We start from the raw sequence: 13,080 nt of genomic DNA, 5'->3' as shown, positions 1-13,080 counted from the left end.
TTTAATTACTTATATGGAAAGATTATTTAAATTATTTATTGAACAAGCAAACGTAATTATTTAATTCAAATGTTAGAAATTTGTATCAATTAAATTTTAATTGGTATTTTGATTAATAACATTTATTTATTTATCATTTAAATAATCATTTAATTATTATTTACATGTCCATTATTTATTTTTGTGAGAAATTAATTATTTATACCAATGATTTTTCATTTCAATTGTTCATTTAAATTATTTAATTTAATTATTTAAATTATTTATTGAACAAGTAAACGTAAATATTTAATTATTTATTTAAAATGTTAAATTTCTTTCAATTAATCTGTAATTAAATTTTACTTGCGTATTTTGATTATTAACATTTATTCATTATTTATATTTTTCTTTTATCATTTAAATAATAATTAAATAATTATTTATCATTTAAATAATAATTTAAAGATATTAAAAAAAATTAAAACAGAAGGGTCGTCTATTAACAAACACGCCGTCTGTTAAACAGACGGCACAGCCGTCTTCCCCATTTGGACGGCCCCCTTGCCGGAGATCGCCATTTCCGACAATCTTTGGCACCTAAACCTTAAAAAAATTAACGTTTTTACTATTTTTACATATTTTACAATAATTTCTACCACTATTTCCAACAAAATAAACCTTTAACAAAGATTAATGGGGGAAAAATTATGCAAAACTTACTTTCTTCGCTTCTAATGGTGGCCGGTCGGTCTCCTCCCAAGAAAAACTCATCGATTTCCTTCTTTTCCTTCCCTTCTTTCTCTCCCGTCGTCGGTTTCAGATTTTCTTAACAGGGCCGTTTTGGGTTTTCATTGTTTTTAAAGTTTTTACAAATTATTTATTTTTAAACAGTGGTCAACGGCCATTTTGAAAAATTGTATGTTTTTTTTACCTATCTGCCACCATTTCCTCTCATTGAAAGCCCAAGTCCTGCACACAGTTAAACCAACAACAGAAGCTGCCCTAAATATATCTAAAACTTTGTGTCTCTGTGCGAGATCAGCTGCTACATTCATCATCTAGTAGGCAATTGAATCCATTGAAAATAAAAGGCGACCCATTTAGAAGAAAGTTGGCATCCTTTGTTTGAACAAACCCTGACTTTTTGAAACCCTTAATTCCCTAAAAGCTAAAGCAAAGAAGAACAGCAATAATCCAATAGAATTGCTGCAGGAAAAATGCTACAGGTACATTAAGCTATCCACAAGACTATCCAAAATGCTTAGCTGGCATTTTTGACTCGTTAAAACCAATTTCTCGCCTAAGTTAAAAAAAAAAAAAAAAAAAAAAAAAAATCCAAAATTGAAATTAAAACCCTAGCGTATTTTACTTTCATTCCCATTGTATTTCACTTTCATTTCCCATGCTTCCATTCTCGACACAGGCTACTCAAGTCTCGACATCGGTTACTCGATCCAACCAACACCCATGTAATGGAAGGGTTTGCAGAGCAATTTATCTCCTTCTCCTATGTGGTGGCTGGTGAATTCGAAGGCAGCGTCGGGGTATTTGAACATACCACCCACTCAAATAGTAATTTTCTTTTTCCTTTCCATTCGAAATGTCATATCTGACGAATCAGATAACCATGTTACGAAATTAACATATGATTTTCCTTCTTCTTCTTCTTCCGTCTCTATAGAGAATGGCAGGTATATTGAAGGAGGTTCACATGATGTTTCGGACAACATGGTTGACGAGAACATTGATTAGGGTATAAGTTGTTTATTCGTGAACTTTGCAGTAATACTGTTACATACCCAATGACAATAAAGGGCCAGGTTAAATTATGGAAATTTTCTTGTTTAAAATGCCTCACTGATGAGGATATTTCATTTGATGGATATGAAGTGCTATAACTTTCTTGCTTCTCAAAGTTCAATGTTGTTGCATATATTTGCGCCCATTCTCTGATATTAGATGAGTGATTTGATAAAAAACTGAAATGCAGCCTACTTGCATATCACTACAATTTTTTATATTAAAACAATTGTTTCATCTCGGTTGGTTTTTATTTCCTTTTATGTTATTGCTTACAAATACTCCTGTGTACTATTAATTTAAAGCTTAATGTAAAATAGTATTCTTGCAGGAGTTGATGTTAACTCATCTATTATTGTGGGCGACAATGGGTTGGCTGAAGAAATAGAAGGTGTTGAAAATGAGATATTCGTGCCTAAGGTTGGTATGAAATTTGCAGACAAGACCGAAGTATTCGAATTCTACAAGAGATACACTTATCAAATAGAGTTTCCTGTTAGAAAACAAAATACAAAGAGGGGAGATGATGGGATAGTATAGTATGTGGGTTTTACTTGTCGTCAAAAGGGGCGACGAAATCGTAACAAAAGTACTTCTTTGAATCCTTCACCAACAATTCAAACTGGGTATAAAGCCAGGTTGACTGCATGTTTTGATGCACGTGGAATATTTTGAATACACATTGTGCATTTAGAGCATAACCATAAAACAAGCTCATCTAAGCCCAAGTTGTATAGATGCAATCGGCAGCTTAGTAAACGTGTCAAAAGATGGCTTGAGGTAAATGACATATAGGAATACTAGTGCATAAAAGCTTTAATTCAAATGTAGTGGAGGTAGATGGTTTTGATAACATGACATGTGTTGAGAAAATTATAGAAATTTCATCGAGGAAGTGTGATGTTTAAGATATGAGGAAGGGGATGCTGCTGCAATACAAGCATATTTCTCAAAAAATGTAAGCACGTAATCCTGATTTTTTCTTTAGAATAGACTTAGATGATATCATCAGTTGAGAAATGTGTTTTGGGCAGATAACAAATGTCGTGAAGTATATAAGGAATTTGGGGATATCGTTACTTTTGACACCATATACCTTACTAACAAGTATTTTGATATGCCTTTTGCTCCTCTCGTAGGGGTCAACCACCATGGGCAATCAGCTCTTCTGGGTTGTGGTTTGGTTTCAAATGAAGATACTAACACATTTGTTTAGATATTTAGGACATGGCTAGAACGCATGAATGACCAAGCTTCCAATGGAATAGTTACATATCAAGATCGAGTTATGCAAAATGCTATTCAATTTGTTTTCCCTAACACTAAGTATAGATGGTGCTTGTGGTATATACTAAAGAACTTATCGGAGAAGTTTGGCAATCACAATGCCAAAGTTTCAATAATGCATGCTATATATGTATTAGTCTACAACACAATAAGTTATGAAAATTTTGAAGAAGGCTGGTTGAATATGTTTGATCATTTCGAATTACGAGACATGATTGGTTGAGTGGGCTCTATAAAGAGAAAAGTCGTTGGGTACTATGCTACCTGAAAACTACATTTTGGGCTGATATGTCAACCATAAAAAGAAGTAAGATCATGAATGCATTCTTCAACAGTTATGTGCAATTGAAAACTTCTTTAAAGCTTTTTATAGAGCAATACCAGCAGGCGTTGAGAAGTAAAGTAGAGAATGAATCTCAAGCTGATTTTAGATCATTTTTGCAAATGGTTCTATATGCCAATAAGTATGATATGGAAAAATAATTTCAAGATGTGTATACTATCTCAAAATTTAGAGAGTCCCAACAAGAATTCATCGGGAAGGTATATTGTGAAGCATTATTTGCAGAAGACTTTCCCAGGCAAACGAAGTATGAAGTCTAAGATGATATTATTCTCAGCTAAGGAATGAAGAATATTTTTTTACAATTTATTTTCGTAGAGACAGTTGCAAGATTTAGTGCTATTGTCATTTGTTTGAGTTTCGAAATATCATTTGCAAACACTCAATATTAGTTTTAATTCAGAATGATGTACAATTTCATCCCGAGAAGTATGTTTTGTGGAAATGGAGGAAAGACGTCAGTAGACCGTACATGCAGGTCCCAACGACGTACGATGGTTTTGTTTGTACATCGGAAAAATTATAATATGAGAGGTTGTTTCTTGCTTTTACCAAGATGGAATACTTGGTAGCGAAAAACAAAGAACGTCCAATCATCTATTGGGGTGGATTGAATCCCAAACAAACCAATTGTCTCAATCGAACTATTGTAACTTGGGTGTGCATGTATCTGAAGCTCGAAATGATGAAAGTCTGTACATTCTGGACACGAAACTAACAAGAAGCAAAGGTGCGCCGAAAAATTGTACAAAAAAAGTCTGTTGGAGACGAATTCTAAAATATCAAATGGTTGAAAAAAGGTGTTACAATCTCTGCATAAGTCTTATATTCCATTTAATTGTATAATCATTTCATTTAATTTTTAACCAACTTTTTGTAGGGATGTCAACGATCCAAGCCGAAACTTGAGGCTATGGCTCAGCTCGAGTAAAATGCAACGGGCTTTTTTCGAACCCGAGGCGAGCAAAACTCGGCAAAAAAGAAAAGGCTCGGCCAGAGCTTTTGGCTCGAGCCGGGTCAACTTGATTTTTTTTTATTAAATTGGTGAGAAATCTAACATTTTTGAAAGAATTTAAAAATCGTGCAATTTATACGAATTATAAATTAAACAAAAGTTACAACTTACAACCCTCTTTCTTTCTCCATTGAAGTTAAAATTAATTGAAGCAAATTGATATAAAACTCAAAATTTTACTCCAGTCTCCATAACAAAAAAATCCAACTTTTTCAAATTTGAATTTCAAATTTTTACCGTACAAATAACAATAAAGGCAGCTATAGTTGCCGTAAAAGGACGTTAAAAGGTAGTTATATAGCTGCCAAACGGCTGCCCTTTTTTTTCATTTCAAATTTTCATTTTTTTTTTTTTTTTTTTTTTTTGGGCTCAGGCCAATGCCCCCAAATGGAGCTCAGTTTGTCCAAGCCATGAGCCGAGCTGGTTCGGGCTTTTTTCGAGCCGGGCCACTAGCCGCCCGAGCCACCGAGCCATTTTGACACTCCTAACTTTTTGGTTGCATAATGTACAGGTTCTAGCAAATTCCACAGTTTTGACTAGGTATAGCAGACCAAAAAAAATGTCGTGAACACAAAAAATGATGAGGAGGCCGAAGATCACTGCATTTCATCTTCTCAGACACATCAACTTTTTGTGACATAAGAGAATGTTGATGGTACCGAATGTTTATAAGCAGTATGTGAATCCGGGATGAGGAACTGATGGAAGCATAATTTGGGGATGATGAACCTATTATTGTATCTGTAATTGAGGGGGAATATATTATTTTGAATGTGTTCTTCGTATGCTATAAGTAGAGCCTATCATTTTTTCATTATGACCATTTCGAAACTGATATGTAACATGATGCAGGATTGCTCTTCCATTTCACTTGTGTTGGAAATGTTGGGATTTTTAAATGTATGCAAACTCTATTTATTGGAATAAAATGCAGGTTATGAACAATATGCTTCTCGAATATTTAATGAGTGTATTATATGTGTTGGAAACTGATATGTAACATGATGCGGCATTGCTCTTCCGTTTCAGTTGCGTTGGAAATGTTGGGATTTTCAAATGTATGCAAACATTATTTATTGGGATAAAATGTAGGTTATGAACAATATGCTTCTCGAATATTTAAGAAGTGTATTATATGCAGCACAAAAATTGGAAAATTTATCGTGAAGATGAAATTGTGCTGCTCTCTAATTTCAAAGATTGTAATTGGCAGGTTGAAGAAAAATCTCATTTTGATTATGCCCAAAGAATGATGCGGTAGTTGTAGCACTTTAGGGTGTCGATTCCACAGGAATAGACGAATTGTTTAAAGGATTTGACAAACTAGAAGTTTTGTGGTTGTGACAGGAATTTATCAATTTTAATGAAATTTAAATATTAACGTGTGAGATTAGTGAAGTAAGGAATTCAATCTCCCGGATTGGATCAATCAACACCAATCATTCATACATCTTACTCAAAAAATCTAGGTTCCTATAATACATTCCCACGTTAATATACTAAAATCAGATTCAAAAGCGACCATATACATCAAGCATAAGACAATAAGGAATCACACTAATGAGATTAATTGAAATTGAAATTCAATATATATTCGATCAAATTATAGAAAAGAGCATGACTAATTCTATGAAAAATCTTGTAAGAATTAAACTACTTTCAAAACCAATTCATGAAGAAAAAAATCTAGATCAATTTAATTTCACTTATAATTTTAGAATTTAAACTTCCTAAGAACATTTCCGCTTTGATTTATTGAAATAAGATTGAAGAAATGATTATATACCTCAAGCATAAAATAGTAATCAAATCACATCAATAAATCAATTGAAGTTTAAATCCAACAAATATTTTCGTTATTTAATGGAAAAAACATAATTGAATCCATGAACAATTTAATAAAAACTAAACAAACTTCAAAAGTATAATAAAGTAGAAATCTAAATTCCATAATTATTCGACAATAAAAAGCATGTTACATGAATGAAAAGATGTTAAAGTTTTCAAATCCGATCGAGATCTTTCGCGGCTTCACCAAAATATTTAGCCTTCTATTGAGTTCTTAAGCCCAAGATGAGAGGAAAGAGATAGGAATGAGAAGGGGTGTGTTCTGGCTAAATTAGGGCTTAAAACAAAGTGCCAAATTGTTTCCAAAAGAGGTTGAACGGACTAAGAAAACTTGAAAATTTGGCCAAAAATTGTTGTGTGCAATTGCTTTTAATATTTTGGCCATAACTTTCTCTCCGATGTTCGATTAAGAAAATTCAAAATGTGTTGGAAAGGTAACACAAAGGGCTACAATTTTGCTAGAAGTAGCTCTTTACAAATTCGAACTTCTATTAGGTCAAAAGTGGATCTCAATCTCCAACTGAAAATTTGAAAAATCCTTTTGCGGTCGGAATTTGATTTGTGAAAATATTATAGTCATATTTAAATTCTTTTGACTTCTAATTCACCGAATGGACTCCTAGCTTTCTCGAATAATCATTCCATTGCCCATCTTATCTTTACATTATTTGCAACTTGGTCCCTACACTTTCACTTTAGTCTTTTTTCGCTCTTTTATTCTAAATTCCACCGTATTAATCCATTTGTAACCAAAATCAAAATATAAGGGCACTTAATGCATGTAGGCATCAATATATCATGCAAATACAAGTATAAATGGATGAAAACATGATAAATTGTGCTATTATCACATTTTAATTAGACAAAACAATTACCTGAACTTATGTCCAATGTCACGAGTAAACTTACATATAATTCAAAAAAGCATTACTTGATCTTTCACACATCTTCTAAATAGGAATCTTATTACTTCCCCACATTCAATCTTCCCAAATTAACTAACTGCGAAACGAGAACTTACTAAATGGTTGCGATTATCATAGAACCATAGATAGTGCCTGAACATTAACATAAACATGAGTTTAATTGAAATATCAGATTGCATAAGTTTGATGGATAGCCACAACTACATAAGACACATAAACATAAAAATCAATTCTACTACCTACACTTTTCCTTCACGTTATCTTCCGATTCCTCTTTTCCCTTCCAGATAGTTATGTTGAATGATATCTCCACGTCCTCTCTTTCTATCTTTAATTCGGTAACACTTATCAACAGGTCGTCAATTGGTGCTTAACTTGATTTTGAGACATCCCAAAGTTGCTTGATTGCATTCCATCAAAAGAATCACTAGACTATCCTTCAAATGGCAAGGGATTTTTCTTCCAGATCTTCCCATCAATCCAGTCAAAATATCCACAATCTTTAGCACAACACAAGAATATCCAGCCTTGTTCGTCTTCATCTCCACCTCCATCATTTTTACAATTCCTTGTAAACAGTTTGGATATTGACATTCATCCAATTAATGTCCAGGTTGTCACTAACTGTGGCAGATACTCCTATTCTTTCTAGCCAGTGAATCGAATGACAATTTTTTTGACCCCGAGAAGAATTGTAGCAAAATCGAAAAGCAGTTATTAATGTTAGAAGGCTTAGTTCGCTTAATAGCAATATCAACATGCATCCAATCAATTCGATTATATGATACAGAACGTGCACATGAAATATTTCCCCATACTGGAACAAATGGTAAGCTCCCTTACCGCCGCCAATTAATGCATAAACACATAATCCAAACAACGCATAATGTAAAACTTCACACACTTTAGGTCTCTTGCAACTAAAACATATGGTGCAATGACGAGATCAAGAATTGTTTGTGGGTATTTATAGTGAAAGGGAGATATGAAATATACTAAAAATAGAAGTAGAAAAAGCCAGGCAAAGTTAGGTTTTCGGTGGTTTTGAAATAACGAGAAAAGTGTTTAAGGTTTCCTATAAAGAAAAGGAGTCAGTTGAAATAAAGATGAAATATCAGTTGAAGAAATCATGGGATAACCTCCATAGGCTGATGTCTAGTGAGTGGTTAAAAGTTTTATCATTAAAGGAATAAAGTTTCATAAAAGTATATAATTAATTTAAGAAACAATTATCTAGAATATTATGCTAGTTTAAAAAAAAAATTGTAAAATGAATATAAGTTCAAAAACATGAAATTCAATCCGGAAATTCATCAACAAAATAGAAAGAAAAATCTTATGATAAGTTAATTCTGATCGTTCAACAATTAGTTGATATCATAACATTTAAATTAATTAGAATATGCTACGTATACATTCATGTATTTCGTTTGTAATAGTAGAACCTTGAGAACACCATTAAAAAGATTACGACTATGAGCCCAACCCTAAAATAGAGAAGCATAAAAATCGCATTTTATCATTTTCTCTTATATTAAAGAGTAATTATAATCACAAAAAGGTTTTTATTAGTTAAGTAACATTTTAGTTGCAATTAAAATCATCAATCTTTATCTTTATCTTTGTATTTATAACTTTATATCCTTAACTTTATTGTCGCATCTTTATCTTCAACTTTTCATTAATTCGCACATCCAATCTCTAATAACAATTTTGTACAAAACGTCCGTTGACGAGAGGGCATGAAACAAATTATTTTCAAATCATATTTAAAAAGAAAACAATAATTGCAAGTTTGAGAGAACATATTTTCCCTAAATTAAGAGCATGCAAAAAATATTGGCATAAATCATCTTTAAAGATTATATATACTAATAAGAATTTGATGAAAAAGTGAGGAACTTTAGTGCATAATGAACAAATGTTAAGACTTTAAGTGTAATTAAAATATGGTACAACAAATAAAATTTTTTGTTCGAATAATTAGCCTATATTAAATATATGCTATATTTAATTTCTTATTTGAATTTTTTTTTTTATATATTTAGACAAAAGCAAATTATTTTGTTTAAACAAACCTCTTTTTTTTCCTTTTTGTACGAAATGATTTCATCTTAATCATGTTTTTGTGCAAGCTTACCTCTCATTTTAAAATAAATGAATTAAAATTGATCTAAAAAGGAGCTAAAAAATATATCTTTCTTTTAAACCTTTGATGCCAACTTTATTTCAATTTTAGAGTTATGATTAATATAATATGATTGTTAAGAGTAAAAGAAAAATAGAAATTAGAGAAAATATTATATAAAATACTCAATATTTAAGAAACAATTATCTAGCATTGCTATGCAAATTTAATTTTTTTGAAGAAATTTTCAAAACAAATAAAATTCAATCCTGAAATTCATCAGAAAATAAAAGGAAAAATCTTGTGAGAAGCAAATTCTGATCTTGCAAAAATTAGTTGATGGATACGAAATGAGCAGAATATTTAACTTAATCTTAGATATCGTCAACATATATTTATGTATTAACTTTGATATACTAGTCGAAAGTTTCAATTAAAGTGTTAACCACAACAGTATATATAGCACGATTGTAAACCTTGATACCAACCACAGTGTACATATAGCATGATTGTAATCCAATATCCTCTTCCTCTCTACAAATTTCTTACAGAAATTCTGTATGTGTAATCATTTTTTACTTCGAGGAATTATATTAGTGTTACTAAAGCGTGATGATCAACTTTCTATTTCCTAATAGTTTGATTTCGAGTTTTTAATTAGTTAGATGACCATATAAATAATTTCCAAAAGTTGAAGGACTAAATAGGTTTTACTTAATAGCAGGATGAATAATTTACTATTTCCTAATCATTGGGGGGCTGGTTTTGAGTTTCTAATTAGTTGGATGACCAAATTAATATTCTCTAAGACTCAGTTGGTATTACTAAATAGTCGGATGACCAAATGAATATTTCCACATAGTTGCAGGACTGTCCAGTTAGTTAGATGATGAAATTAGTATTTTCCATATAGTAGAACGATTTGATTGTATTAAATAGTTGGATGACAAATTTAATATTTTCCAAATATTGGAGGACTGTATTGGTGTTAATAAATAGTTGGATTACCAAATCAAAATTTCCTTATAGTTGGAGGACTGAATTGGTGTAATGAAATAATGGGATCTTATAATTGGAGGACTGAATATGTGTTACTAAATAGTGGGATGGCGAGATGAATATTTCATCATACCTTGAGGACTTAATTGGTATTATATCATTCTTAAACTATTTGGAAACTCGAATTCGGTCCTCCATCTATACTTCAGCATAAATTTCATCTATCATCGATTAAAATTCCAATCTATTCCTCCATTAATATTTAACATCAGTTTGATACAACGTATGCTTTTACTATTAATATTGGATAAATGAGTGAACAGATTCCTACTCCCTCATTGTGTAAGACCTTGAGCCATATAACCTCATTTTCGAGTTGCATGCACACACTGCACAAAAAAAAAAAAAAAAAAAAAAAAATGGTGAAAAGGAAGGAGATATTGTGGGCCACCCCAAGAAATTAAGCGCATGTCTGAGAGAAATTTTCATCCAGATTTTAATTCGTTATTTGATCGTTGCCAATGCAAAATGGGACCAACCTGCACTTTGCAACGGTGAAAAGACTGCTTTTAATCTTGAAAAAATACTTGCCAGACAAGGGTTAAAATCAGAGTCATGATGCCAAATAATATTATTAATTAAATAATTAATATGTCCATGGAACATATCATATATTAATCCCTAGTATTTAATCCGATATTAATAGATTTCATGGCTTGAGAATGCTTTGAAATTATTCCCGCAGTTGATGGATTCTGTGACAAAATAATTTCATATCCATCGTCGTAAGAATCCATGCCCTGTGCCAAGAGTTGCCACACCAAGCTCCCACTCATTGTTCCACCAATTCCTGCAAGTTTGAATATAAATTTGTATACACTGCTGATGAACATATCTCTCGCATTCAAATTGTATCCCGGATCTTTTCTAGACTTCCCAAATTCGGCGAGTATCAACGGCTTCTTCAATATTTTTTTTGCATCGTACCAATGACCCAATATCCACGCGTTCATGAATTTCAATTGTGTTTTCTCACTTTTATTGGCTAACCTGCGAAAATGAAATATGATAACTTAATTTGAAGAAAGAATTTGATAGCAGTATGGACAAGATTTTAGCTTCGTTTTATTCTTTATCGACTACAATAAAAACAGTCTTTTGCAATGTGCAAATATCTACTTATTCACGAATGTTACCTTTTAAGTGTTGAAAAAGGTCATTCTTGTTGTAGTGATCTATACCAGATAGTCAGCTCAAAGACATTAGGTTTGTTAATTTTGGCACGTGAGATCCATGTCATTTAACTAACTTACCAAATGTCCGGATATGCATGAATAGTAGCGAAATCGATCTCTCTCACAAGATTGTTACTGATGAAATCTGTCCCAAATTGGTAACCCCCTGGATTGTTTTGTTTCCTTGTGTCTCCATAAAATCCTTCCAATCCAATCTCAACTAAGTGGTTCCTGTCTAGGGACTTAACAAAACTTGCCATTTCTTGAACCCAACCCTGCATTAATTAATTATAAGTCAATTTATCAATGAAAATTGGTCAGTTACACGCATATATAAATTATTTACTGAAGTTTTATGCTCACCGTGAAAGTTTTCCCGGAATAATCAGACTGGCAACGGGGCTCATTTATGAGTTCCCATGCCATGATTGTGGAATCATCCCTATAAGCAATTCTTGTTATGGTGTTTAATCTTGTCAAAACTTTCTGCAATAAAAATTAATTATCCATATTAGAATGTGTAGAATATATACACACACAGAGAATTAATCTCCTAAACACTAGCGCTTAACATGAGACCTAAGCACTGGTACTTAGGAGATCATATCCGTATGTATGTGTGCAAGTGAATTGAAATTAAGCATTTATTTTCTTACATGGACATGGTTCTTGTAATAACCTCTTATCACCGGATTTGTGTAGAAATCATCGTCAGTTTTAACTTGAACTCCTGCATCTCGTGCCCATTTAGCATACTGTGGTCTCCCTCCAAAATCATTGTAATTGTTGACTAAACTCAAAATCAAGCGAATCCCATATTTTCTTGCTTCCGAAATCGCAAAATCTAATCCCTGAAATTAGTCAATAGCCATCAACAGCTAATATACAAATAAAAGAAATATGAAGATGATTAGGGTTGTTTATTTTAGCTGTCTTCTTTTACACTGTCAAGAAAAACAACTGAAAAGTCACTTTTAAGCACGACTCCTTGAAAGATCACTTTTAAGTCACTTTTTTTTACATAAATATATATCTCAACGTTGCAAAAAGTCTTTGACAACGTTTTTCGACCGCTACAAAAGACAATTTTTAGTGTAGTGAGTGGATTGATTTAAAAAAATAAGTGAATAAATAGAAGCAACCTGAAATACTCTTTCATCGTACACTCCGGGGGATATTTGTAGTGCTCGATAACCTCCATCGGCGAAAGCCCAAGTCCTGCATACAGTTAAGCCGGCAGCAGAAGCTTCCTTGAAAACCTCGGAAACTTTGGCTCTCTGAGTGGGATCGGATGCTAAATTCATCATCCAGTAGGCATTGAATCCGTTAAACAAAAAAGGCGATCCATTGATAACAAAACGAGCATCCTTTGTTTGAACAAACACTACATTTGTCGAAACAGTAGCTTCACAAGCAATTAGAGCGAAGAAGAATAGCAGCAATGTTCCAATAGTAAATCTTGGTTTCCTGCAGAAAGAAATCGTTGGATTTCGTATAAATATGAGTAAACGTAGTGA

Source organism: Olea europaea, unplaced genomic scaffold (assembly GCF_002742605.1).
Source record: "Olea europaea var. sylvestris unplaced genomic scaffold, O_europaea_v1 scaffold239, whole genome shotgun sequence".
Classification (NCBI taxonomy): Eukaryota; Viridiplantae; Streptophyta; class Magnoliopsida; order Lamiales; family Oleaceae; genus Olea; species Olea europaea.
Note: the sequence above shows the minus strand (reverse complement) of the source record.